Source organism: Felis catus, chromosome A3 (genome assembly GCF_018350175.1).
Source record: "Felis catus isolate Fca126 chromosome A3, F.catus_Fca126_mat1.0, whole genome shotgun sequence".
NCBI classification, from domain to species: domain Eukaryota; kingdom Metazoa; phylum Chordata; class Mammalia; order Carnivora; family Felidae; genus Felis; species Felis catus.
In genome coordinates, this window is record NC_058370.1 from 137,772,257 (window position 1) to 137,797,350 (window position 25,094).

The window sequence follows — 25,094 nt, forward strand, 5'->3', positions numbered from 1 at the left end:
TTGCCAAGTGAGAAGCATTTCTGGATGGCAGAGGGACCAGTTAGGAGTAGGAAACCATTAACAGTCGGGTCAGGGGATGAAGTAGGGAGCACTAGGTGAAGGGACTGGTTCCCCTGGGGCTCACCTGTTGGCTTCTGACTGATGAAATCACCGGCACAAGGCGTGGTTGATTCCGTCTTGGTAGCTTCTTTGAAAAGTCTCAAAGTTGTCTACTCACCTGTTCTGAGGTAGGATAGTGGCAAATGCGCATAAACGGAACATCCCATTAGATCCTCAGCTCCCTGAGGGCAGGCCCCAGATCCTTGCTTGTGCCTTACTATATCCCGAACACCAGCAGAGTCTAGGCATATGGAAGTCATTTAGGGGTGTCTGGGCAGATCAGTCAGTTGAGTGTCTCCCTCTCTCTCTCAAAATAAATAAATCAATAAAACATTCCCAAAAAAGTCATTTTAGATGTTTCTCAAGGAAAAAACAACACAAAAACGTGTCTTTGACTCTACTGCGTATGACTTGAATCTTTGTCAATTTATTTTAAAATCTTACAAAATTTCAACATCATGGCAAGGGACGTCAATCACTATTGCAAAAAAAAATGTCATATGATACAAAGTTTATCTTCTCAAATAAGGAAAAGGATGGGTATTGTGAATATAAAATTATAGGGGCGCCTGGGTGGCTCAGTCAGTTAAGTGTCCAGTTCTCAGTTTCGGCTCAGGTCACGATCTCACGGTTGGGGAGTTTGAGCCCCACATCGGGCGGTGCTGGCAGTGCGGATCCTGCTGGGCATTCTTTCTCTCCCTCTTTCTCTGCCCCTCCCCCATTCTCTTGCTCACTGTCTCTCAAAATAAATAAACTTTAGAAAAAAGAATATAAAATTATAAATTTAAATTCTGCTTCTGAAAAAACATCAGAAACTCTCCCAATCCACCAAAATCAAGTTGTCTAACAAGACTTATCATACTAACTTAATCTCCTATGTGCGAACAATTGGATTAATGCATAAAAAATCAATAAATACAACCTCTATGACTTTAGCAAAGCTTTTGGCTGAGCTGTTCCTAGAAAAAAAAAAATCAAAACACTGAAAATGTGGTCAAGGTACAACTTTATGTACAACCCTGTACTCCCAGCTACACCCCTGCTACCCTCTACTTTGCAAATATTCTCTCTCCGTGAATGAGGGTGCTCACAGCTCAGAAGCAGGAAATGAGATGAAAATACAAAAAGTGATAACAGATTATAATTGCCTCTTTAGAGTTACCAAGAATGTGCCATGGCGGCTTGAACGAGGCAAGGTTACTAAGGGCTCATCACAACACAAGGCTTGAGCAAGGAAGTCGTCTCAGGTGGTGCTCATTGCAAAGATTAAATAAGATTATACTCTTGAGAGCTAAAAACAGTGATTTGCACAAATTAATAGCTTTAAAAAAAAACATAGCTGTTACGAGGATTCTGGTGATGACAATGATGTTTGGGGACCAGTGTCCTATAATTAGGCTACAGAAACAGAAAAACAGGTGGGGGCAAGTTCAAGGTCTTGACGGGTGGTTGGGTGCATCGTTCTAGAGTTAGTCATCAGAGGGCGGCACGCACGGTTTCTGAGGGGGGCTGAGGCGGGAGCGCACCGGGCTCGCACGCACGCAGGGTCGAGGCCCCGCAGGACGGCTGCAGGAGCAGAGCCAGGAGCAGGCCGGACAGGAGGCCGCCACAGGCTGGACTCCGGTGGTGCCCCCGAGGAGACCAGGGAAGCCACAGTGCGAGGTGGTATAGACACAGGACACAGCGGCTTTCGTTGCTGTGTGTGGAAAGGACGAGAGAAAGGGTCCCAGGGCGATTCTGTGGTCTCAAGGCTGGGCGACTGAGAGAAAGAAGGTGCCAGTCACAGACGTTACGATGAGGAAATAAATGGCTTGCGAAGGGCTCAGAGGTAGGGCCTGTGCCTGCCTCATTACCTTCAGTTGTAGCTGATCCTCACCCGAAAGGCCTCGCGCCCACCGGCACACCTAGAAGAAAGCCAGATGAACAAACGGATAAATGAATGAATAGATCCTGCGTCGGTCCCCAGGATGCCCAGAAGTAATCAGTGAGTCTGCAGCCCTGTCTTTGAAACCCAGGATTGTTGTTCCTTCTGCACCTGCCCTTTATCAACAACCACTGCCCCCCCACAACACACACACCCCACCCCCTTTGCTTGGAGGGAAGCGTTCGCTTCAAAGACATCTCTGAAAAGCAGTGCAAACCAATATATCTTCATCAGGCTTCCGAATCACTTTCTATATACTTGTTCAGAGGCTAGGAGGCTTCAGAGGTACTAAAAGCACTAACTGGTTCCCATGCCTACACAGTTTCTAAGCCTCCTGTAAAGGAGAGGCTCCTGAAATTACTAATTAGCAGCAAGTGTTGGGAACATGGTTAAAAGCTGAGACACCCAAGAGAAGAGACGGAACGGCAAGGTCTGCTGGAGGGAGAGCTGGGCTGGGACACATGTTATTTCAAGCTCGCTAATTAACTGGCTGCATGACCTTGGTACAAATCTCCTGACCCTTCCCCATGTGTGGTCCTCCCACCGTCAGAAGGAAGGCTAAGGGTATTTACCAACTACCTGCCTCCCCAGAGTATAGCCAAGATTAACAAGACTCAATCTATAAAGTGCCTTGAGCCCTATTTCTGTAACATGCTTCCCTGTGTAAATAAATCCGCGCATATCCTATCGTGCGGTTTGCACGATGGTACCTATATCTCTGGCTTTACACAAGATGCTCATGTGCACGCATGGGTAGTTGATCCATTAAATCCCTTCTTCCCCCACCAACTGTGATTTCTCCGCTCTGCTTAATTAGCTAAACCCCCATGAATGAATGCATCATTCTCAGGCTCTTTTCTTCTTTATTAAACATGCTGACATAAATGGTTTCCCTACAAGTTAAAAAAAAAAAAAAACAGCCTAAACGTGGAAAAAACATTAAGAACGGAATAAAAGCTGTTTGAAATAAAATGCCCTTTTTCCCCATTGCTCAATACTTTATGTATCTGAAACTCGCATTTGACTTTAATTGGCAAACGGCTGCTGCAGTTCGTGCGGATTAGACAGAAACCCCAGCTTCCCGCTCACCACAGTTCTTTCTTTCTCACCTCTTTTTATTTCTAATACACTGTGCTACAAAGATTTGTATAGCAGAAAGGAACTGCTTTTTCCCAAGTTTTTCTCAACAAGGGAGTAAAAATGTCACCCAATGGCGAGAAGTAACTTACAAAAGACAGTCTGCCATTGAAGTCATCAAAAGCTAAATTGTAATGAAAAGCACAAAGGAAGGAAGGGAGGGAAGGAGGGAAGGAAGGGAGGGAAGGAGGGAGGGAAGGAGGGAAGGAAGGGAGGGAGGGAAGGAGGGAAGGAAGGGAGGGAGGGAGGGAAGGAGGGAAGGAAGGGAGGGAGGGAGGGAAGGAGGGAAGGAAGGGAGGGAGGGAGGGAAGGAAGGGAGGGAAGGAGGGAAGGAAGGGAGGGAGGGAGGGAAGTAGGGGAGGGAGGGAGGGAAGGAAGGAAGGAAGGAAGGAAGGAAGGAAGGAAGGAGGGAGAGAGGGAGGGAGAGAGGGAGGGAGAGAAGGGGTAGGGAGAGGGGGAGGGAGGGAGGCAGAGAGAAAGAAAGAAGCAATGTTTATTTGATTAGAACATGCATTCAAGCCCTATGATTTCTCCCAGGAGCAAATGCCAGCACAGTTCAGACGTTAGAAACCTCAGCAGTTGGCACAGACTTCCCTTTGCCTAGAGGGCACCTCCACGGGACCTCAACATTCTTGCTGTCAAATAAAAGAAACTGAGAGCTCGCGGCCAGAACTTGGCTGAGCTGGCGTGTGCTGAGAACAGCCCAGCTGCCTCTGTTTGCTATAATTGAAGCTATTATAACCACCTGCGAGTCTGTTATCGCTGTCCTTTGTCCAGGGCCACGGCGGCGCTGGCCACGCACAAATGCTCCCTGCTGAACCAGGAAATTGGGTCCCCAGGACGGATTCTGACAAGGAGTTGAAAGACAGATCAGGTCAATTTAAATGATCCCCCTCTCATCAGAAAATTAGATTACCATCGAAAATGAGTGCTGTGAAGATGACGATTTAAGGAGACCACCTCGTTTGGGAAACGTCCTTCGTGTGCGCATGTGTCCGCGGTGCCCCCCAACACACTCCTCCCGCGGCGCGGCAGCATGAACACCCATCGTGGGCTGAGAGGGGGAGGGGCACAGAGAGGGAAAAGTCTGCACCTCCGAATGTTCGGTCTTGGACGTTTTCCAAGCATTTCAAGATGACTCGGTCCAGCTCTCACACGGCTGTGTAAGTCAGGGTTAAAACCACAGCCGCACATACTCCCAGCTTTAGCTCTGCCGTCCGAGTTCAGATGAAACCAGGACAGGAAGTGAAATAAGGTGGCTTTTGTCTCAAACTCCTGCCGATTTCTTGTTCACACCTGAGGGAAGTTAAGATGGGTTTATGCCGACGGAATGGGAGGGGCTCCCACGGCACGTCAGCCCACGAGTTCAGCTCTTCCTCCATCACGTGCGTTCTAGAAGTCACGGCACTTGCAAAGAGAGAAGCATCCGCCTAGGACTGTTGCCGCCTCCCACCGTAAAAAGAAAAATAACATAGAAGGAAGTTTCAGAAACAATTAGAGGACACCAGATAAAAGGTACTGTAGCATTCTTATATCATCTTTTTCTCTAGAGTAACTTTTGCATTTTGACTTTTTTTGTATCTAGAACATCCATACTAACATGCTTTATAAAAACAGATAGGGGCGCCTAGGTGGCTCAGTCGGTTGAGCGTCCGACTTCAGCTTGGGTCATGATCTCACGGTCTGTGAGTTCGAGCCCCGTGTCGGGCTCTGTGCTGACAGCTCAGAGCCTGGGGCCTGTTTCAGATTCTGTGTCTCCCTCTCTCTCTGACCCTCCCCCGTTCATGCTCTGTCTCTCTCTGTCTCAAAAATAAATAAAACGTTAAAAAAATTAAAAAAAATAAAAATAAAAATAAAAACAGATAAAATGTGGGAACAGACCTGCAGTGCCATCAAAGTGAAAAGGTCAGCAAACCCTCTTCCTGGTAAAACAAATATTAAACTGAACAAAAATATCAAACGCAACCATTTTAAGAGCTCTGAATATTGACCCAAAACAAACAAACAAACAAACAAAAAACACATGGAGAAGTGTTTACTCATGAAAAATGATTGAATTTCGGATTTCAGCCACTGGAGCCTCCTTTACCTGGGGGCTCCTTTCACCCTACCTGCCGGCTCAGGAGAGCCCAGTAGAGCTTAGAAAGACAAAGGTCACCTAAGCGTTGCCCATGTTCCTCAGCCTGTGCACACGGACCCATCAGCAGAGGGAGGAAACTTCATTGGCACAAGAGTTGGAGCCCAAACTGTAAGCAATGACCGGCTGAAAAATAACCTGTAGAGACTCAAGAGTGACTCCTAGTGAGCCAGACCAAAAACTAAAATTAAAAATTGAAAACAAAGTGAGCAAAGGTCTTCCCAGATCCCCATCATAGGGGAGACAGAGACAGGAGATTGAGGTGAGGCAAGTTGCTATCAATAAAACAAAACAAAAAAGAATAACCACGATCGCCCTTGGAGAAAAAATTCAGAGTTGCAACAATTTATTATCTAAACGTCCAGTCTTCAGTAAGAACTTATGAGGCTCGCATAAACAAGGATGTGTGACCCATATTCGGGAGGAGAGAAGGAAGCGGTCGGTAGAAACCGCGAGTGGGCCCAAATGTTGAATTTAGCAGACAAAAATGCAAAGCGGCTAAAGATACTCAAAGGATGATGGAAGCTGTGTTTGAAGAATTAAATAAAAATATGATGAAAATGGCTCCACAAGTAGGGAATCTCAATAAAGACACAGGAAGAATAACAAATAGCCAGTGGAAATTCTGAAGTCATAAAGTGCAATAACTGAAATGGAAGCTTTACTGGGAGGCTCGACAAGCAGACAGGAGCTGGTAAAGGAAACAATCCGTGAACGTGAAGAAGGATCTGTAGAAAGAATCCAATCTGAACAACAGAGTAAAAGTGTGAAGAATAAAGAAAACTGGATTGAAGAGAGAGGCCTAAGGGGCACCATCAAGCAAATCTGCACCTGTGACAGGAGTTCCAGTAGGAGTCGAGAGTGAGAGAAAGGAAGAAAAATAATGAGACAAGGCTGGAATCCTCCCACATTTAGTGAAACACACTAATAGGCAGATCCGAGAGGTTCGTTGCATCCCACGTAGTAAAACACAGAGATCCACGTCTACACGCATCTCTAACCACGGAGAGCGACAACAAAGAGAAAATCTCAAAAGCACAGAGAAAAAGGCTTCATCACATACACAGAAATACTGATACACGTACTGACTGATTGGTCAACTGAGGCAAGGCAGGCCAGAATGTAATGGAGAGACGTCTCCAAAGTGCTGAAGAACAAATATTAACCAAGAATTCAATACTGAGTGAAACTATCCTTTCAAAAACGAAAGTGAAATAAAGACATTCCCAAACAAAGATTGAAAATATGGCAGACATGCCTTGGAGGAAATACTGAAGGCAGCTTTCTGGCTGAAGAGCAATGACATAGATGGTAACTTAAATCCACTGGAAAAAAAATTAAAAGAATTAGGAATTATAAATAGGAGGTTTCATAAAAAAGACTACAAAAGTATATCTTCTCTTCTTCAAAAGACATAAGATTGGTTAAAAAGTTATAACAGGGTAGTATTGGTTATATAATATATATAATATTATATATAATATTATTATAATATAATAATACATATATAATATAATTATATATTATATATATTATATAATATGCACCGATATAATATTTATGACAATAACAGCACAAAGGAGGGGTAGAGAATGCAGTGACATGGGAGTAGAATTCTACATTTAAGGTGCCATTAATCTGAATTGTCCTACTATATGACGTATATTGTAATCCTAAAGCAATCATTAGAAAACAACTTTAAAATATAGCAAAAAAAATGAATAAAAATGGTGTACTAAAAAATATGTGCTTAACACAAATAAGGTAGCAGTAAATGAGGATCAGAGCAAAAAAAAAAGAGAGAAAGAAAGAATACAGAAAACAAATAGCAAATGGCAGATGTAAATATAACTATATCAACAGTTAGATAAAATGAGAACAGACTAAACACCTCAACCAAAAGGCAGAGGTTGGCAGACTGGTTTAAAAAGCAAGATGCAGGGGCACCTGGGTGGCTCAGTCGGTTAAGCACCAGACTTTGGCTCAGGTCATGATCTCACGGTTTGTGGGTTTGAACCCCGTGTCAGGCTCTGCGTGCCTGGAGCCTGCTTCAGTTTCTGTGTGTCTCTCTCTCTGCGCCTCTCCTACACGCCTCTCTCTCTCTCTCTCTCTCTCTCTCTCTCTCTCTCTCTGTCTCTCAAAAATAAACTATTAAAGGGGCGCCTGGGTGGCGCAGTCGGTTAAGCGGCCGACTTCAGCCAGGTCATGATCTCGCGCTCCGTGAGTTCGAGCCCCGCGTCAGGCTCTGGGCTGATGGCTCAGAGCCTGGAGCCTGTTTCCAATTCTGTGTCTCCCTCTCTCTCTGCCCCCCCCCGTTCATGCTCTGTCTCTCTCTGTCCCAAAAATAAATAAACGTTGAAAAAAAAATTTAAAAAAATAAAATATTAAAAAAACAAAAAAGATGCAACTATATTCCATCTACACGAGGCAAATTTTAGTTTCAAAAACACAGAGTCTGAAAGTAAAAAGGTGGAAAAATATATGCCATGTAAACCTTAACCATAAGAGATACAGTTATATCAGACAAAACAAAATTTAAGGCAAGAAATATAACTAGAAAGAAAAAGGAAATCCCTTAATGGCCGAGTCATTATATTAAAAGATAGAAAACTTATAAATGCATATGCACCTACCAATACAACGCCAAAATACATTAAACCAAAATTGACAGAATTGAATGAAGAATTAAATAACTCAGCAATTGCACTTGCAGTTTACATCTCTTTTAAAAAATTGATAGGACAAATTGTGAATGACAGTTATTCTGTCTTCTTCCTCTCAAGGAAAAGACCACAAAAAGAAACACACACACACACACAATGAGCACCACCACACGCTCAACCAGAATGGCTTTCATCAAAAAGACTGGGAGTATGAAATGGTACAGGAACTTTGAAAAACAGTTCACCAATTTCTTTTCTTTTTAATGTCTGTTTACTTTTGAGAGACAGAGAGAGACCAAGTGCCAGCAGGAGAGGGGCAGAGAGAGAGGGAGACACAGAATCGGAAGCCGGCTCCAGGCTCCGAGCCGTCAGCACGGAGCCCGACGTGGGGCTCAAACTCAGGAACCGTGAGATCATGACCTGAGCTGAAGTCGGACGCTCAATTGACTGAGCCACCCAAGGCGCTCCCACCAATTTTTTAACAAAACAAACAGAAATTTACCATAAGGCAGCAATTCACTCCTAGGTACTTACCCAAGAGAAATGAAAACATGCATCTACAAAAAGACACATTTGCAAATGTTCATGGTAGAATGTCCACACACCCAAAGACTGGAATCCAACCAAACACCCACAACTTGTGAGTAATGAACAATTACAGGGATAAGCCTAAAAATGAGCTAGACTCAAAGTACTACATCTTGTACTACATACAATCGGACTACATATAATTCTATGTGCGTGAATTTTTTTTTTTTTTTTTGAAAAGTATGTCTCTAGAGACACAGGATAAAGGATCCCCTGGCCTGGGAGCAGGGGTTAAATGGTAACAAGATGATGGCACCTTCACTGTGGGATGGAACTATTCCAAAAGTAGACAATGGCAGTGGTGGTTACACAGCTTTTTAAATTCACAAAAAAAATCATTGAATTGGGTGCCGACAGTTGGTAAGATTGTGCATGTAAATTATACCTCAAAGCTGCTTAAAAAGTTAATATAAGTCATCAGTACCAAAAAAGCTACTCATGTAAGAATCTCATAACAACTCACTTATGTAAATAGCATTGAACTAGGAGCCAGAAATCTTTCCATTCATTACCTAGAATGAATCTTTGACAAAGTCATTTGATATTTTAAATCTTTTCTTTCCCCAGCTGTATGCAAATCAGACCTAGCAACCACCACAGTGCTTATTGCAAAGGGTTGTTCGTCGGTTCACGGAGTTAGTCAGGTATCTGTCCCTTCAGCAAATACCCGCTATGAATGTCCATCACTCTGCAAGGGGCAGGAGATAAACCTGGAAGCCTAAGACATTTAGGAGAATGTAAATACGCCTACAGACCTACGAGGAGCAAACGAGATGGGGAAAACCCTGTACAAATGGAAGAGATTATTACTGTCAAGGGCTCGTGTTGGAAAGAACCATGGAACAGGGCACTGCTAGAACAGCCTGGAAATGCTATTCACCTTAGAACCGTGGGACAGGGCACTGTTAGAACAGCCTGGAAGCTATATTTGCCTTCAGATGCAGGAACGTCCAAACCTTGCCTCAGTGGACAACTGCCTCTACGCAAGACCCCAAGGGAAAGAAATATTCCTAAAAAGACAGTGACAGTGGAAAGCAAAATGCTATTTTGTTATCAGATGGGGTCTCTGACACTCCACACAGGGTTCCGGTTTGCTGGCCAGGAACCCACAGAGTGATGCGTGCCCACGGGTGTCCCTTCTCTCTGAGGTCCAGGCTTTCATCTTTTGGCTGCTCTCCTAGTCGGAAGAGACCAGAAGGAAGACAGTGTCAGAGAAGACACTGTCAGTGTCTCCCTTAAGCCACACAGGGAGAAAGAAAAAAAAATAGGGTCACCCTAAAATGCATGACTTCTTGTGTGCAAAGGCCACATGCGTTCGGCCAGAATGCCCTAATCCTGTTCTTTCCGACATGTTTCTCCTCTGAGACAACAGCTGTAGGTTCTGAGAGGAGCTCCGTCACCCATGTGCCCCTTGAAAAAGTTATTCACCCTGCCTGGACTTTATCCTGCCTCATTCATCAAACCTTAAGATGTGGCTAACTTCATCTGTCCCGCTTATTTGTCCCGGGGAGGGGGGACTCAGGGAGAGAGAGCTCTAAGCGGCATTCGAACTTCATAGTCTCCCTTTCTCCTGTCGATGAATAAATACACGTTCACCCTTGAGCTGATTTCTTCAGCAGCCCGTCACTTAGTCAACAAATACTCAGTGAGAATCCTCAATATCCAGAGCACCAAAAATAAACGATTACACTTGCTCCCATGGAGGAAACAGACAACTGTGGGAGACAGAGGCACTCATCAAAGATTCACTCTCGTGGAGGCTTCATTACAAAGCAAGATGGGCATTCCAAAAGGAGGAATACCCAGCTCTCCAAGAGCACGACAGAAAGGAAGTAGGTCCAGCCTGGGAAAGGGGGGTGGGGGGGCTCCTCCCTAAGAGGTGAGTGATCTGAGCTGCGTCCTGAGGGGTCGTGGGAGGAGCAGGCGGGAGGATGAGGGACAGGTCTGGGTGCAGGGAGAGCGCATTTGCACAGAGGGGCCAGGGTGTGTTTGCAGGTACAACAGGAGAGAGCAGGAGTCTGTCTGGAACCGTTACCAGCTAGTGTGCAGGGCTGCAGGGTGGAGGGCGGGCAGGTGCAGAGCAGAAGGGGTGAAGAGGTAGAGGGAGCAGGTCTTGTCCACCATTCAGGTCTCAGAAAGCATCTGATCTTCATTCTGGGCACAACAGGGGAGAAAAAGTCTCCTCCAGATCAAATGTACTAACCACCTTGCACACTTACGTTCACCCAAGGCGAACCGTCACTATTTTGTATTCATATTGTTTGAATCGCAGAGAGAGAAAACAAGATAAAACATTCTCTGCAAACGACTCACCACACAGACGAGGAAACGAAGCAGGGGAGCGCACCGTCTCCACGGTCCGCAGAATCCAGGACGCCTGGGTTCTGAGCCGTGCTCTTTCTGCTCAAACAGCCCTCTTGGGGGCATCTCTTCTCTTAGAGCCTCAGATAACGTTATGGGGATTCAACCTCCTTTCAACGACAAACCTCATCTTTAATACAATCATTCATCTATTTAATAAATATTTATTGAGCATGTGGGGGCCAGTGTCTGTGCTTAATAAATTATTAAATTTCCATCACGGTGTGCGTGGACAAGTGCCCCGGACCCGGGGGCAGATAACACCTTCCTTTGCTACTTGAATTGATATTAGGCAGCCATTGTAAAATTACTTATTGTAGCCAGTTGTTCCAATTAGTGCGCTGCTCTTGAATGGTCTTACAGACAGGAAATATTCTGTCAAACCCAAGCCTAAAAAATATTTAAAGATCTTTCATAAAGGAATTACCTCCACCCCTAGTTTCCAAAACTAACATTCTCTCGTTCTAAAAATTTATTTAAAGATACAAAAATATAAAGAACAGAAATTACACTCTCAATCCTACCACACAAAGGCAAGCACTAATAAATACACTGGTGTCTTTTTCTAGATTTGTGGCCCCTGTGGATAGATTTTTTTCAGATGATAACTGAAGACTTACCTGTCCTTTTCAACTTAGTGTTTCAAAATAGCTTTTCCCAGCGCTATTAAAAAGTCATCGTCAACATCATTTTGCCTTCTAAATATCAAGGAAATGAAATGGTTGAATCTCTCTAGATGCCTTATTTTTCATTTTTGCCATCAGAAATAGTACAGCAATATGTGCTTTGTTCATAAAGGTTTTTGCCCAAATGCAATAGCTAATAACATCTATCATGCGTTTACGGCACGCCCCGCACCATGGTTACCACTCCTCGTTTTATTTAATCCCCACAATAATTTTACTAGGTAAACACGGTTGTTATTCATATTCTCCAAATAAGGAAATCAAGGCAAAGAGAGAGGACCAAGGGACACCTGGGGGGCTCAGTCGGTTGAGCGTCCGACTTCGGCTCCAGTCATGATCTCGCGGGTCGTGGGTTCGAGCCCCGTGTCGGGCTCTGTGCTGACAGCTCGGAGCCTGCAGCCTGCTTCGGATTCTGTGTCTTCCCCTCTCTCTGCCCCTCCCCGGCTTGTGCTCTCTCTCTCTCTCTCTCAAAAATAAATAAACATTTTAAAAATTAAAAAGGAGAGAGATGTCAAGGAAGAGCATCCAACATTTACTGAGCACCTACTGCATCCAATCCCCATACTCTGTGTGTGACATGCTCTCATCTGCTCCATGAGACTGTCGTCATTCTTGCTGCTCCCATTTTAGAGAGGAGGAAACTGAGGCAGGACTTCACTAAGCGGCTTTCCCAGGTCTGCCCACGTCACCCTTGCTGGAGCTGCGATCTGAGCGCGGTCTGGCTTGGGGGACTGGCCCCCAGCCGGTCTTGGGCTTGGACAGCTAGCAAATTGGAGGCATTTAGACTACTCCCTCGGGGTATGTTCCCAGAAGTCAAATTACTGCTCTTGAAACATACAACTAAACCACTTTACAACGTCAACCGAGTTACACTCTAATTAGGGAAGTGTGATAGTGCCCCATTTATGCAACAGGCTTTCTGTTTGTGTGTTTTCACCCTGCAGACATGAAAGACACACATTCTTACGAGGCGAGCAAGATCGGGCTCTGCGACACAGACCGCTCAGCCGATGTTTCAAGGTAAAGGCTCGTACTTGGCCCCAATCCCATCCGGGCACAGGCGCTGTCACTGGGCGTGGGCCCTCACCCGGGGGCTCCGGGCCGCCTTTTCAGCTCCCACCATCAGACCTGGAGTCCCAGAGCCGGAGCGGCTTTCGGTGGGGGGGACAGAAAGAGGAGCCAAGTGGAAGGGGAGGGGAGAAGATGAGGCAGAAGGGAACACAGGAAGTCCCCTCTAACAGGAGGAAAAGTAAGCAAATCGGAGGCCTGAATATGTGACACGGCAGCCAGGAACAGCGTCCCACCGAACAGCCCCGCGGGCCGGCTCTGTGGGAACGAGGAAGTGGCCGAGCGGGGGGCACGGTGTCCCTGGGGCGGCTCTCCAGGTGGACCGAATGTGTGTCCAGTCCAAATGCACAGCCCTGATCCCCGGTGACCCCCCAGCCCTCGGGGTGGGGTTCACTGGCCTTTGGAACGTGGCGGAACTGCGTTCACAGAGAACAAAAGCAGGGGCAGTTCATAACCTCGCTCAAGTTTAAGGAAATCAAACAGAACTCACGCAAAACACTAGTGATTCCCGGGTGACTGAATCTAAAACAGCGATACGGTTTCTCCTAAAATGTACATGCATCTTAAAAAACAGAACAAAAGATGTCTTGGGCATAACACGTTGTGGTTTTCACTTGAATCTCAAAAAAAAGAAAAAAGAAAAAGAAAAAGAAAAGAAAAAAGAAAAGAAAAGAAAAGAAAGAAAAGAAAAGAAAAGAAAAGAAAAGAAAAAAGAAAGAAAAGAAAAGAAAAGAAAAGAAAAGAAAAGAGAAAAGAAAAGAAAAGAAAAGAAAAGAAAAGAAAAGAAAAGAAAAGAAAAAAGAAAAGAAAGAAAAGAAAAGAAAAGAGAAAAGAAAAGAAAAGAAAAGAAAAGAAAAGAAAAGAAAAGAAAAGAAAAGGAAAGGAAAGGAAAGGAAAGAAAAAGACAACTGTGTGTATCACAGCAGCCTCTGGGTAGAAACACAAAAAGAGAGAGCCAGGGACCGAGTCAGTGGCAGAACCCCACTGTGCCCAAGGCTCAAGACCCCCATTCTTGTACTTCACTTGTTGGAGTAGCCACTCTGGGTTCAAGATTGAACAGCCCTGAACCCCAGCTCACTCGCTGGCCAACGGCGCTGTCCTTGTGGGTGTGCAGTGTGGGTCCAGCCGCACAGGTAGGCTGTCTCCCGCGCTGATGGCAGCATCTCACTGCGCACTGTCTTTCCAGACCATTCCAACCAGGGTTGGCACAGGGTCAGGATCCAAAAGCAAAATGAAACAAAAGCGAGAGGCCTTAATTCCGGCAACTGGGCACGTGGCTTGTTCTAGGCACCCGGTAGATGTTTGCTGTAAATGACAGGGGTGCGGGCGTTAGCCAGACAAAAGGGACCGAACGTGCGGGGACAGAGACCATCCCCACTCCCCTCTTATAACCAATCTGCACAACAATCGTGCTTCCTCTGAAAGGAACCGTTTGGACCCTCTAGGACTGTTGCAAGGGCGCAGGTGCGGCCGGCCAGGACTGGCGAATATGCCTAAAATTGCACCTGCCTGACCCCAGTGCCTTCGTCGGTAACCCTTGGAGAATACTCCCACTATTGTTTAGACCGACTTGTTACTTGATGTCCCCGGTGCAGAGAAGCCTGAGGCCAGAGAACCAGGCCTGTGTTTCTAGCTCCTGGCTGGATGGAAGCAACAGAAGAGGTACTCGTCCCTTCAGTATCTCCGAATTCCCTCTCTGCACCTGTCCTAGGAGAGACAGGTACACTCATCGATAGCCCAGGAGGGGAAAAACATCCTCTTGTCTCTTTGGCAGCTTCTTTCATATTTTCTATTCTGCTCTTCTTCTCTATGCCTTAATTTTGTTAGATGCCAAGTTTTAAAAATTTTCCTACTTACACTGATGGCCGCATTCCTATGTCCAACATTTCCTGAAAACTTTTCTCCTACAGTCTCTTCAAAGCTCCTTTTATCCAAAAGAATCTTACCCTTCTTTCTAGAATGCCCGAAGTGACTTAGATCTCCACAAAAATTACTAAGTCAATAATGAAACTAACTTCACACGCTCTGCCGGGATGGCCACGGTCAGTCTGATAATCATGTCGGTAATACACCGACATGTTGCACTTTAATATACATGATATACTGGTAAACGTGTACATTAAAACAAATGACCAGGAGATAGATATACACCAAAAAGGGTACACAATGTGTTAAGTCATTTAAAAATAAGAAACTCCGAAACAAATGTTTGAAAAGTGCCAAGAAACAGCCTGGGTGGTTCAGTCCGTTAAGAATCCGACTTCAGCTCAGGTCATGATCTCACGGTTCGTGGGTTTGAGCCCCACGTTGGGCTCCATGCTGAGAGCTGGGAGCCTGGATCCTGCTTTGGACTCTGTGTCTCCCTCTCTCTCTGACCCTCCCCTGCTTGTGCACTCTCTCTCAAAAATAAATAAACATTAAAAAAAATTTTAATTAAAAATAAAAATAGGGGTGCCCAGGTGGCTCAGTCGGTTGAGCATCTGACTTTGGGTTGGGTCATGATCTCATGGTTGGTGGGTTTGAGCCCCAGGTCAGGCTCTGTACTGACAGCTCAGAGCCTGGAGCCTGCTTCGTATTCTGTGTCTCCCTCTCTCTCTGCCCCTCCCCTGTTTGAGCTCTGTCTCTCTCTCTGTCTGTCTCTCTCTCTCTCTCTCAAAAGTAAATAAACATTAAAAAAAAAATTGTTTTTAAGTGCCAAGAAACAGAAGCATTGGTGCTCAGATGGTACATCTCCACTCTTGATTCAGCAAATTGTGCTGGGTGCTACTCTATGCCATGAGCTCTGCCAACCGCCCCAAGTAGTCTCAGTCATCAAGACATAAAACTCAGGAAGCCCCTCCGGCCAGCCCCACGGGGTCATCGTCCCCTCCCCCAACCATACCTGTCCTGGCTGCGCACTTGTCCTCCGTCAGACCCCCCCCCCCAGTCTCCCCAGTCAGCACCGTCGAGCCGGCTGCTCTGAATCCCACCCGGTACAACATGCTGGGAGCAGGTACAGAAACATCACGCACATAACCACCTCTGCCTTTTCAGAGTCCTCAAACAGTCCCCGTGTCCCTATTCCAGTCCCCTTACGGTGCGCCCTCACCATGTTCTTGCACGTCCGCAGGGGCGTGGGTAGCTGCACGTGCATCCGTGGCTTTTACAGGGGATCCTACCTCGTTGCCCTCGAAAGGGCTGGGCCCCTGAAGCTGCCACCCCAGGAGGCTGAAGGGGCAGGCCGGCCCCCCGCAAGGCAGGGGCCCAGAAGGGAACGGGACAGGGATGCAGGTAAGTGCCAGCTACCTGCCGTCAGCGCCCCTCAAAGGGACATCTGCAGAGCCAGGCTGGGGGTGTGGGTGCCAGTGGTGGGTGGGGCTGGGCGTGGGGGTAAGGTGGGAGGTACAGGTGTTCTGGACCAAGAGGAAGAAGCCCAGAGCCGCTGGAGACTTTCCCAGGGCGTTGGGGCCCTTCTAGAACAAGCACGTCCCCCACCTTCTCCCTTCACGGTACTTCACGCACACCCAAGTCTGAGGTCCTCTGGGCCCGGCCGGCAGGTGGGTGAAGGAAGGTTCCCACCGCACCGCGGGGATGTGGTGTTGGACTGTAAGCACACTGGTGTGTGAAATGGGACCGCGGTACAGGAGTCGAAATTTCTCTGGTGCAAACAGCATTTCTTTAGGAAACAATAAAGATCTATGTAGGACAAGGGTTTATTCTAAAGGAAACCATGGCAGTTTACAAATTCCGTCACTTACCCAGATGAACGTCACCTGTTTGCACGGCGTCCGCACAGAAACAGTTGTCACCGGGTCAACAGACTCAGAGCCCAGCAGCGCTTGGGGCCAGCTCCCCCCCCCCCACCCCCGACCCTGAGCCAGGCCTCTGCCAGGCTTTTTTCTAACCACAAAGCACTTTTGGGGGGCTGGGACCTCTTGTGTATGACCTCTCTCTCCTCCTTTTCCACACTCATTTATTTTTCTAATTGGTTAACATACCTTAGATACAGCTCAGATAACGTGGGCTCACAGGCTGTGGAAATTGTTTTTTCGGAGGACCGTGAACCCCAGATAAGCCCCAGATGCAGAGGAGTGGAGAGAGAGGCCTGGGACGGGCAGCCAGGGGTCAGGTGGAGACAAAGGTGGACAAGGGAGGCACCCACTTTCCAAACTCCCAACGCAAAGATGCCAATTAAGGAAACACCTCTGCACAAGAGATTCTGTACCAAATGGAGACGAGACATCCTAACAACTCAGACCCTGCTGCGGAGCGGCGGGAGAGGGAATCAGAAAGGCGCGGTGCACAGAAAAACGGCCACTGGAGCGGTGACTGTCCTTTGAAAGCAGCTGCCGGGAATTACAAGACTCAGAAGAAATGAGGAGGCAGCTATAAATGTACAGGACGAGAGCAAACACCCCTCGGAATTTAAGGGCGCACGGGGCCTGCTCTGCAAAGACCTCAGCCGCACAATTAATCTTCAGGCCCCGGTTCCACGGAGGACTGAGGACGGCTGTGCAATTTGTCAACCGGGGAGAAGATGTGTGCTTGATGAAGCAGTTTTCTCAGGTTATTTTACAAGGGGCTGTCGTTAGGACCGACTTCAGGGGGACAGAAAAATCACTGAATGATTCGTGTAGCAACTTCATAAACAGGGGATCAAAGACCTACTATGTAACGTAGGCGTTGAAAAACCAGCACTGCATGGCTTGGACCCTGCACTCCAAGAGCTCACAGCCTGGCGAAGGTCAACGTGTGACGTGATTCCGCTACGTATCTCTTGGGCTTCCCAAGCGGTCAGTGAAAAGGCTGAACCCGAGTTCCCTGGTCAGCGGTAATTAACCTTTCTAGAAAGACATTGTGTGGTGGTGGTACCATGGATTTGAGTCCGGTCTCTGCTACATAGTGGATGTACGCCCCTTAACAGGGTTTCTCGGCCTCAACACTAGGGGCGTTGGGGTGAATCGTTCTTTTGTGTGGAGGCTGTCTTGTGCAAAGTAGGATGTGCAGCAGTCTCCCTGGCCTCCGCCCACTAGACACCGTGACACCTCTTCCGTCGTGACAACCAAAACCATCTCCAGACGTTATGAGATGCCCCTTCTCCCCATTGAGAATTGCACTAGTGCACAAGATTAAAAATTCAGGAAACCAACTTATGCTGCCATTTACTCCCTGTGGCCCTCTGGAAAAAAGAAGAGCTTGAACCAAATTACTATAGCAGTCCCTAGTTCTGAAACTTTAAAAGTAGTGCATTGTACTGATAAGATTTAGGCTTTAAAATCTGGTCTGGCTTTAGATCCTAGTCCCATCAACTTCTGGTTGTTATCTTTGGGGAAAGCCATTACTCATTTTGAGCCTTGGGCTCCTGTCCAAATATTTACCTTCTAGGGATGATACAGGAATATAAAAGATGTATGTTAGAGTGTCATACGGGAGTTCCCTCCCTAATTCGTAGCTACGTTTTGATCCTCAAAAACTAGCCTTTCTGTCTCCATTTAACGACGGCGTGATTTCCTAGCTAAAAACATGAGTGGATAAGAGCGGCTGCCCTAATGGTCCCAGAGCGTCAATGGCAGAACACAATTTAAGTCCTCTTGTTAGAGAGAGTCCAGCACAGATCCCCTGGCAGACTCCGCTCCAAGGAGTGACTCCAGAGTCCAGACCCCTCCATCACTAACACCCCAGGTGAGGAGCGGTCTCCGTGGTCACCACAAACGGGGAAGACAACACACACTGCCCACCATGGCCCGCAACAGACACATTACTTCTTCCCACGTTCCACTGGCGAGAACTAGTCATCGGATACCTAGCCTGTGACCCTGGAGGGCAGCTCTTTCTGCCAGTTAGACCCTAAAATATTCTAGCACTGAGCTTATTACAAATAGTTCATAACATAAAGGGAAACTCAAGGCGAAAGAGTCCAAGATAGAAATACTAACTGGTTTATAAGCTTCCACTAATCATTAACCCTTAGGAGGAGACGTAAAATCATTACCAGCAGCAATAGAGCAGGTAGGGACATTGAGGATGGTGAACACAGCTTCTTCGGGGGCTCCCTCGCTCTCCTTACTAGGGGCATCGCTTCTCAAAACCGTCGTTGTCACCCCTTATTGCTCTCCAAGAGTTAAGCCTAAATGCGCAATGGAGTCATTTTCAGTAAGAGACCGATATGAATATACAAAAAGTAGTGACGATATAGAAGTAAGTCTCTGACGAGTTGCTTTAAGCATATTGTACCTGGGAAGGTCCATGTGCCTGTTTCCTTTTTATAAAATGAAAGTTACAACAAAATCGTTTCGGGAGGCATGAGTTTGCTAGAGCTGCCGTAACACATGATAACATACGTAATGGCTCAAAACAACAGAAATTTGTTTCCTTACAGTTTGGGAGGCCAGAAGTTCAAAATGGGCCTCTCTAGGCCAACATCAAAGTCCACAAGGCTGCAGAAGGGATGTACTGCCCTGCCTTTTCTAGCTTCTAAAGGCTGCCTGCATTCCTTGGCTCATGGCTCCTTCCTCCGGCTTCAGAGTCAGAAAGATCACATTCTGTTTCCAACTCTGTTTCCCTTGGCTTCATCATCAAATGACCCTCTCCCCACTCCGACCCTCCTGCCTCCTCTTATAAGAACCCTCGCAACCACATCGGGCCCACCTGGACAGTCCAAGGAAATCTCCCCATCTTGAGATCCTTAACCGAATCATAGCTAGAAAGTCTCTTTCACCGTGTAAGACGACATATTCATACATTCTGGGGATTTGGACGTCTTACTAGACACCTTTGAAAGCCTTTTCCGGCTGACCACAGTGGGGCAAGTATGTGATGCTCTTACTGCTACAGCTGATTATGTATTCAACATGGAGCCTCACACAATCCTTCTGAGTGTAGCTAAATAACAAATGTTAAAAAAAATGTTAACGATGACGATGTTGACAGTGATGACGATCGTACCTTTAGAATCATGTAGGATGAATACTGTCATATGAAAAATTTAATCTTCAAACACTCTCAGAAGGAAGGGCCAGCTTTCAGTAGCAGTGAAGACTAGAGTCCTTGGACCTACGCTCAGAGAACAATTATAAAACTTGGACAAAATATTTCAGAAGCAGGCAGGAACCAGAGGAGATCTGCACTGGAAACATGGGAAAGCAACGGTGACATTTATGAATTTGCACCTTTTTTTCTGAAGGGCACTATCCCACCTGCATGAGGCCCAAGGCAGGGCATCTGGAAAGTTAAAGTGAATCCTGGAAGAGAGGGAGCCACTGGGGAGTGAACACGAAATCTGCACATAAATTCTGCCCAAGCTGTTGGGGGGATTGCTAGATACACGTACGCAGGTGGATGGCCCAGAGGGCCCCGCAAAACACACCGCAGCTGAAGCAGAAGGAACTGAATTGCATCTCAGCTGCTGCCAGCTACAGACAAGACACAAGTTGGCTTGAATTCAGACACGGGCACTGCCTCCTGGAGCAAATTCAGATCGCTACCATGGAGCACAAACACGGAGTCTCCGTGTTGTTTCATTCTTAATGTTCAGATTACAGTAAACAATGTCAGTAGGCATGTAAACAAATAGAAAAATGAGACCCAAAATCAAAACCAAAAGAGGTCAACAGAGGGGTGTCTGGGCAGCTCAGTCTGCTAAGTGTCTGACTTTTGATTTAGGCTCAGGTCATCATCTCGTGGTTGAGATCAAGCCCCACGTCTGGGCTCTGGGCCGATAGCATGGAGCCTGCTTGGGATTTTGTCTGTCTCCCTCTCTCTCTGTCCCTCCCCTGATTGCTTGCTCTCTCTCTCTCTCTCTCTCTCTCTCTCAAAATAAATAAATAGCCTTAAAAAAAAAAAACAAAGGTCAACAGAAACTAAATTCAAGATGTCCCAGACTTTGACAAGAGCAGATGAGAACTCCAGAGCTGCTCTTATAAATGTATTGAAGGACTTAAAGGAAAATGTGCTCATAGGGAATGAATGAACGAATGAATGGGGAAACCAAATGGAAGCTCGAAAGTGACGAACCCAGTATCCGAGATGAGGTGTTAACCAGCAGGCTTACTGACAAACTGAAGGCAGCAGAATAAAGGTCAACAGGAATAATACAATCTAAACAAGAGAGAGAAGCAAGGCTGATGTAAAGCTAGTGCAGCCTTAGTAAACGGTGGGAGAACGCCCAGCATCCTAACATATGTGCAACTGTAGTCCAAGACTGAGGAGGGGAAAACAATAATGGGGCAGAAAATATTTGAAGAAATAATGACTGAGAATTTCCAAATATGGTGATAAATACCAGTAACGGATCCAAGAAACTCAATGAAACCCAGGCAAGATAAACAAGAAGAAAACCCTAATTAAGCCCATCATAAACCTTGCTAACCATAAATTTGCTAAAATCCTAAGTTAAAGAGAAAATCTCGTATGCACCTAGAGGAAAACAACGTAGCGCACATAGAGGGGTGAAGAAAAATGACAGAAACGTCAGCTGATGTCTCGTCAGAAACAACAGAAGCCAAGAGACAACAAAACTATATTTTCAGGGGCTAAAAGAAAAAAGGCAACCAAGAAATCTATACCCAGTAAAAAATATCCTTGGAAAATGAGAATTAAAAAAAAAACATATCAGATTTAAAAACTGAGATTTTTTCATCAACAGACCTGACCTATAAAAATGCTAAGGGGAATGGGGCACGTGGATGGCTCAGTCACTTAAGGTCGGACTCTTGGTTTTGGCTCAGGTCATGATTTCACGGTTGGTGAGTTCAAGCCCCACATCAGTCTCTGGGCTGACAGTGTGGAGCACGCTTGGGATTCTCTCTCCCTCTCTTTGCCCCTTTCCCGCTGTGCTCTCTCCGTCTTTCTCTGTCTCTCTCTCTCTCCCTCTCTCTCTCTCTCTCAATAAATAAAAATAAATATTAAAGCAATTGTTTCAAAATGCTAGGGGAAGTTCTTCAAGCCTAAAGTTCACAGACCTACTGAAGGAATAAAGAGCTCCAATCAGAACTGGCAGATATTTCAGCAAATATAAAAGATTGTAAATATGTTTTCTTTTCTCATAATTTATTTAGAAGGCATATTACTGCTTAAGGCAAAAATTAAAACAGTATTTTAAAGGTAATAATGTTTATAGCCACACTACGTATTCTAGCACTAACACAGGAGCTGTACTGGAGATTCCTGGCTAATGAAATAAGGAAAGAAAAATAAGTAACACATGGAAAGAGAGAACTCACACCATCTTTATTCATGGCTGCTGTGATCATCTAGAAAAAGAATCTTCAGAACAACTACAAGGAATAAGGCCACAGATATGAGGTCACTACACAAAATGAAATATTATTTCTCATTCTATCAACTAAAAATGGAAAATTAAATTTGAAAAAAAATTCATTTACCCTGTGCTTAAAATAGTAAAATCCTTAAATATAAATTTGACAAAAATGAGCAGCTTTCTGTATGTAAGTAAAGTAACTTAACGTTAAATCTCAGTAGACAGTGTTCAAGGTTGTAACCCAGAAAGAAAACACTAAAATAACATGAACAGTTCTTGAAAACATAAATTTAAATGAATTTCAAGTGGAATGCAAAATATATCTGATTATCTGAAAAGACAGTGGGAGAAAAACTAGCAGGGGGACAAAACTCAGATGAGGCATCCCCCCTGAAAATAAAACCCCAATGCCACTGGCATGGAACAAACGAAACCGCATCGACGACCACATCAGGTACAGACACACACTAGCTCAAATGGAATCAAAGAAGAATAGAAATGGATGGAACCAAGTTTACAATCAAATCAGGGGTCCAAATTAACCAACTTGGTGAACATGGAGGCAGCACAGAAATTCACGTGGACAAAATTATTTTACGTAGCATCCACGTGGCAAAGACACTTTCATTAAATAGCATAAATAACACGGTAACTTGCCAAGCCCAGACAAGCATTCAGAATCTGGGGTTTTCGTTGTGGGTTCCGTCCATTGCTTACCTGACAACAGGGCACGGGAAAGGGTTTACTCTCTCCTCCTTCATTCACAACTGTAAATCCCAGGTGTCAGTGGGGCGAGAGCAGAGCCAGCCTCCGGAGCACAGAGTCAGTATGACCACGGTGACAGGGGTCCACCTCACCCCCTCCAGGGGTCGCCAACCTCCCGTTTAAACCAGAAAGGCCGTTGCCCATCTTGGGAAAGGAAAGGAGACCCAGGAAACGGCAGATGCAGCATGAGACAACGCGTCTATGCTAGAATCCTAAAGAATAGTAAGTGTGAGAAGACAAACTTTTAGTCCTGATAATTGCCTCCGAATATTGGAGAAGGAGAAAAGTTACCCAGTGACTGACTCCCTGCCTCTCTTTCTCTCTGACATTTTGAAAAGTTCAGTAGGTTCACGAAGGACTGAAGAGAGCAAAATCACAGGCCCATTATTTTTAAAAGGGCAAAGCCACCAACCAAGAGCCTCCAGCCAGCAAGTTCAACACTAGATGCCAGAGAACCTGGGGAAGTCTGTGACGGGAGGCGGGGGCAGAACCCTTGCACAGCCAAGTTGGATTCGGGCGGTTGGGCGGGAGGGTCATGCTGCCAGAGCCTGGAGGCGCCTTTGAGGTCATTATGGCTACAAAGAATGAAAACACGGCCTTTCCAAGAAGCGCTCGACAACCTCTACTGCTCTGACTCCGAGGTGAGCAGTGCGAGATCGGATGACTGAGTTCAAGGCTCTAAGGGTAGCCACGGGAACCCCCCATAACTAGAATTTAAGGAAACGTGCATTTTCCGGGTTTATCGTAGGGTCAGAAACACGGCTGAGAGACAGGAACATTTCCCGGTGACCTAATACTGTTCAAGGTAAAGATCACTTCAAGCGGAGAAAAGGGAACCAACACCACCAAGTGCTTCTGCCTTGTTCTTCAGATGCTGCCAACTACCCGGGAAGGCGGCACCGTGGCCTCCAGGCCGGGAGGTAAAGAGCCGGGAGATCAACTACACCCCGAGCCCCATACACCCCTGCCTCTTGCCCACGGCGTCCCTCCAGCCTCCACCACCCCACACTCCTACAATCTCCTTTACTCCCACCCGCCAGCACGGCGAGCTTCCCTCGGGCTTACACTTGGCTACACTAGGTGTCAGCTGTCAGCGTTGTCACTTCAGTCCAATTTGTAATTGCATTTAGGGGACAAGTCACATTTCACGGGGTGCTGCCCTCACTAAGCGTGCAGATCTGTGGTCGGGGACTTTCCTCCTCTACTTCCCCGTGGTCACCACGTTGCCACCCTTGGGGCCATCTGGAACACACCCCTGTCTAAACTGCACAATCTACGGCCTGAGTTCTGTTCTCCGTTCCGTATAATACGGACCGCGGCCGACTGCACACGTCCTGTGCATCACGACTTCACACAGCGACTCGCGTCATACGTCGCACAATCCCCGGAATGGCGTTATTACCTTTGTAAATACTCAGACGCTGAGCTGCCAAGCGATGCAGACTCGTGCACGAGGCATTCTAATTTTACTCTGATTTATTCAGCAGTAATCACCGCGTCTATGCGAAGCACTGGGTTCAACTCTGGATCTACCGAGACAAACAGATCAAGCAACTGAACTCCTGAAACTGACAACCGGAAGAAAATACAGAAGGTAAGAAGGCACCACTTTTCAATGTCCCTGTGCCTCCTTTCTTCCTCTCTGGAAAGAAGAACGATAACAAAAATATTAGTAACTACCTCTTAAATGTGAAAAGGTTAAATAAGCCAATACGTAAAGTACTGAGACAGCGTCTGTTCTTTGATGGCCAATGAGTAGTAGAAAGTAGTGAAAATAGCAGTGGTGTGAGAAAGCAGTACTTGTGGCTGAATTTTTTTTTTAAATCTGCAGGTGCGGTTATGAAAACAGTCTCTGCTCTGGCGCTCCCTGGATTTTTGTCTCTCCCGGCCGTTCCAGCTCTGCGTGGCCATCCCCACCACTCCACACTCGTCTTGAACCCCTTTCCTGCGTCTGGACCAATTTTTACTTCCAAGAAGAAGTCTCGCTGTGGGTGCTGAGTCTGTGCCAGAAAATTCCTAAGGAAAGTTTGCTTCTCTTCAGTGAGGTTCTCAAAGTGCCCGCCCCTATTCACCTGTCCCTCAGGGCCTTCCTTCTTCCTCACTGCGCTCGTCCTGACGGGGTTCTCCCACGTCATATAAATGCTTCGGACTTTGTACCACTGGCCTTTGCCTCTCTGTGTCCTGAGCTGCCTGGATCACTCTAGCAGAGGGTGATAGATGGACGGAGGTTGTCCTGCTAACTCTCCCTCAATAGTTGGGACAGGGTCTGGAATTAAAAGAATTCTCTTTCTCTGTTCTGTGTGTCGCTATTCTCTAGGATTTCCTCATCTTTCTACTGTTCCCTGTACACACACACACACACACACACACACACACACACACAGAGCCTGGAGACAAACATGGACCATTTGTAAATTGTCATTCACCA

General features: G+C 46.2%; 2 long non-coding RNA genes across 3 annotated transcripts; one reads left to right on the plus strand and one right to left on the minus strand.

Annotated features, from left to right (window-relative positions):
• Positions 1 to 504: 504 nt before the first annotated feature.
• LOC123384646 lies at positions 505 to 4,017 on the minus strand. The gene is made up of 2 exons (XR_006596071.1): positions 3,906 to 4,017; positions 505 to 2,003 (listed from the first exon to the last, which is right to left on the minus strand). It is a non-coding gene; the product is annotated as an uncharacterized LOC123384646 (long non-coding RNA).
• Positions 4,018 to 4,544: 527 nt separating this feature from the next.
• Positions 4,545 to 24,822, plus strand: LOC109498458. Of its 2 annotated transcripts, none has more exons than XR_002155315.3 (4): positions 4,545 to 4,675; positions 12,540 to 12,615; positions 24,151 to 24,260; positions 24,498 to 24,822. It is a non-coding gene; the product is annotated as an uncharacterized LOC109498458 (long non-coding RNA). The 2 variants fall into 2 exon arrangements; XR_002155316.3 differs by having other exon boundaries at positions 24,154 to 24,260.
• The last annotated feature ends 272 nt before the right edge of the window (positions 24,823 to 25,094 follow it).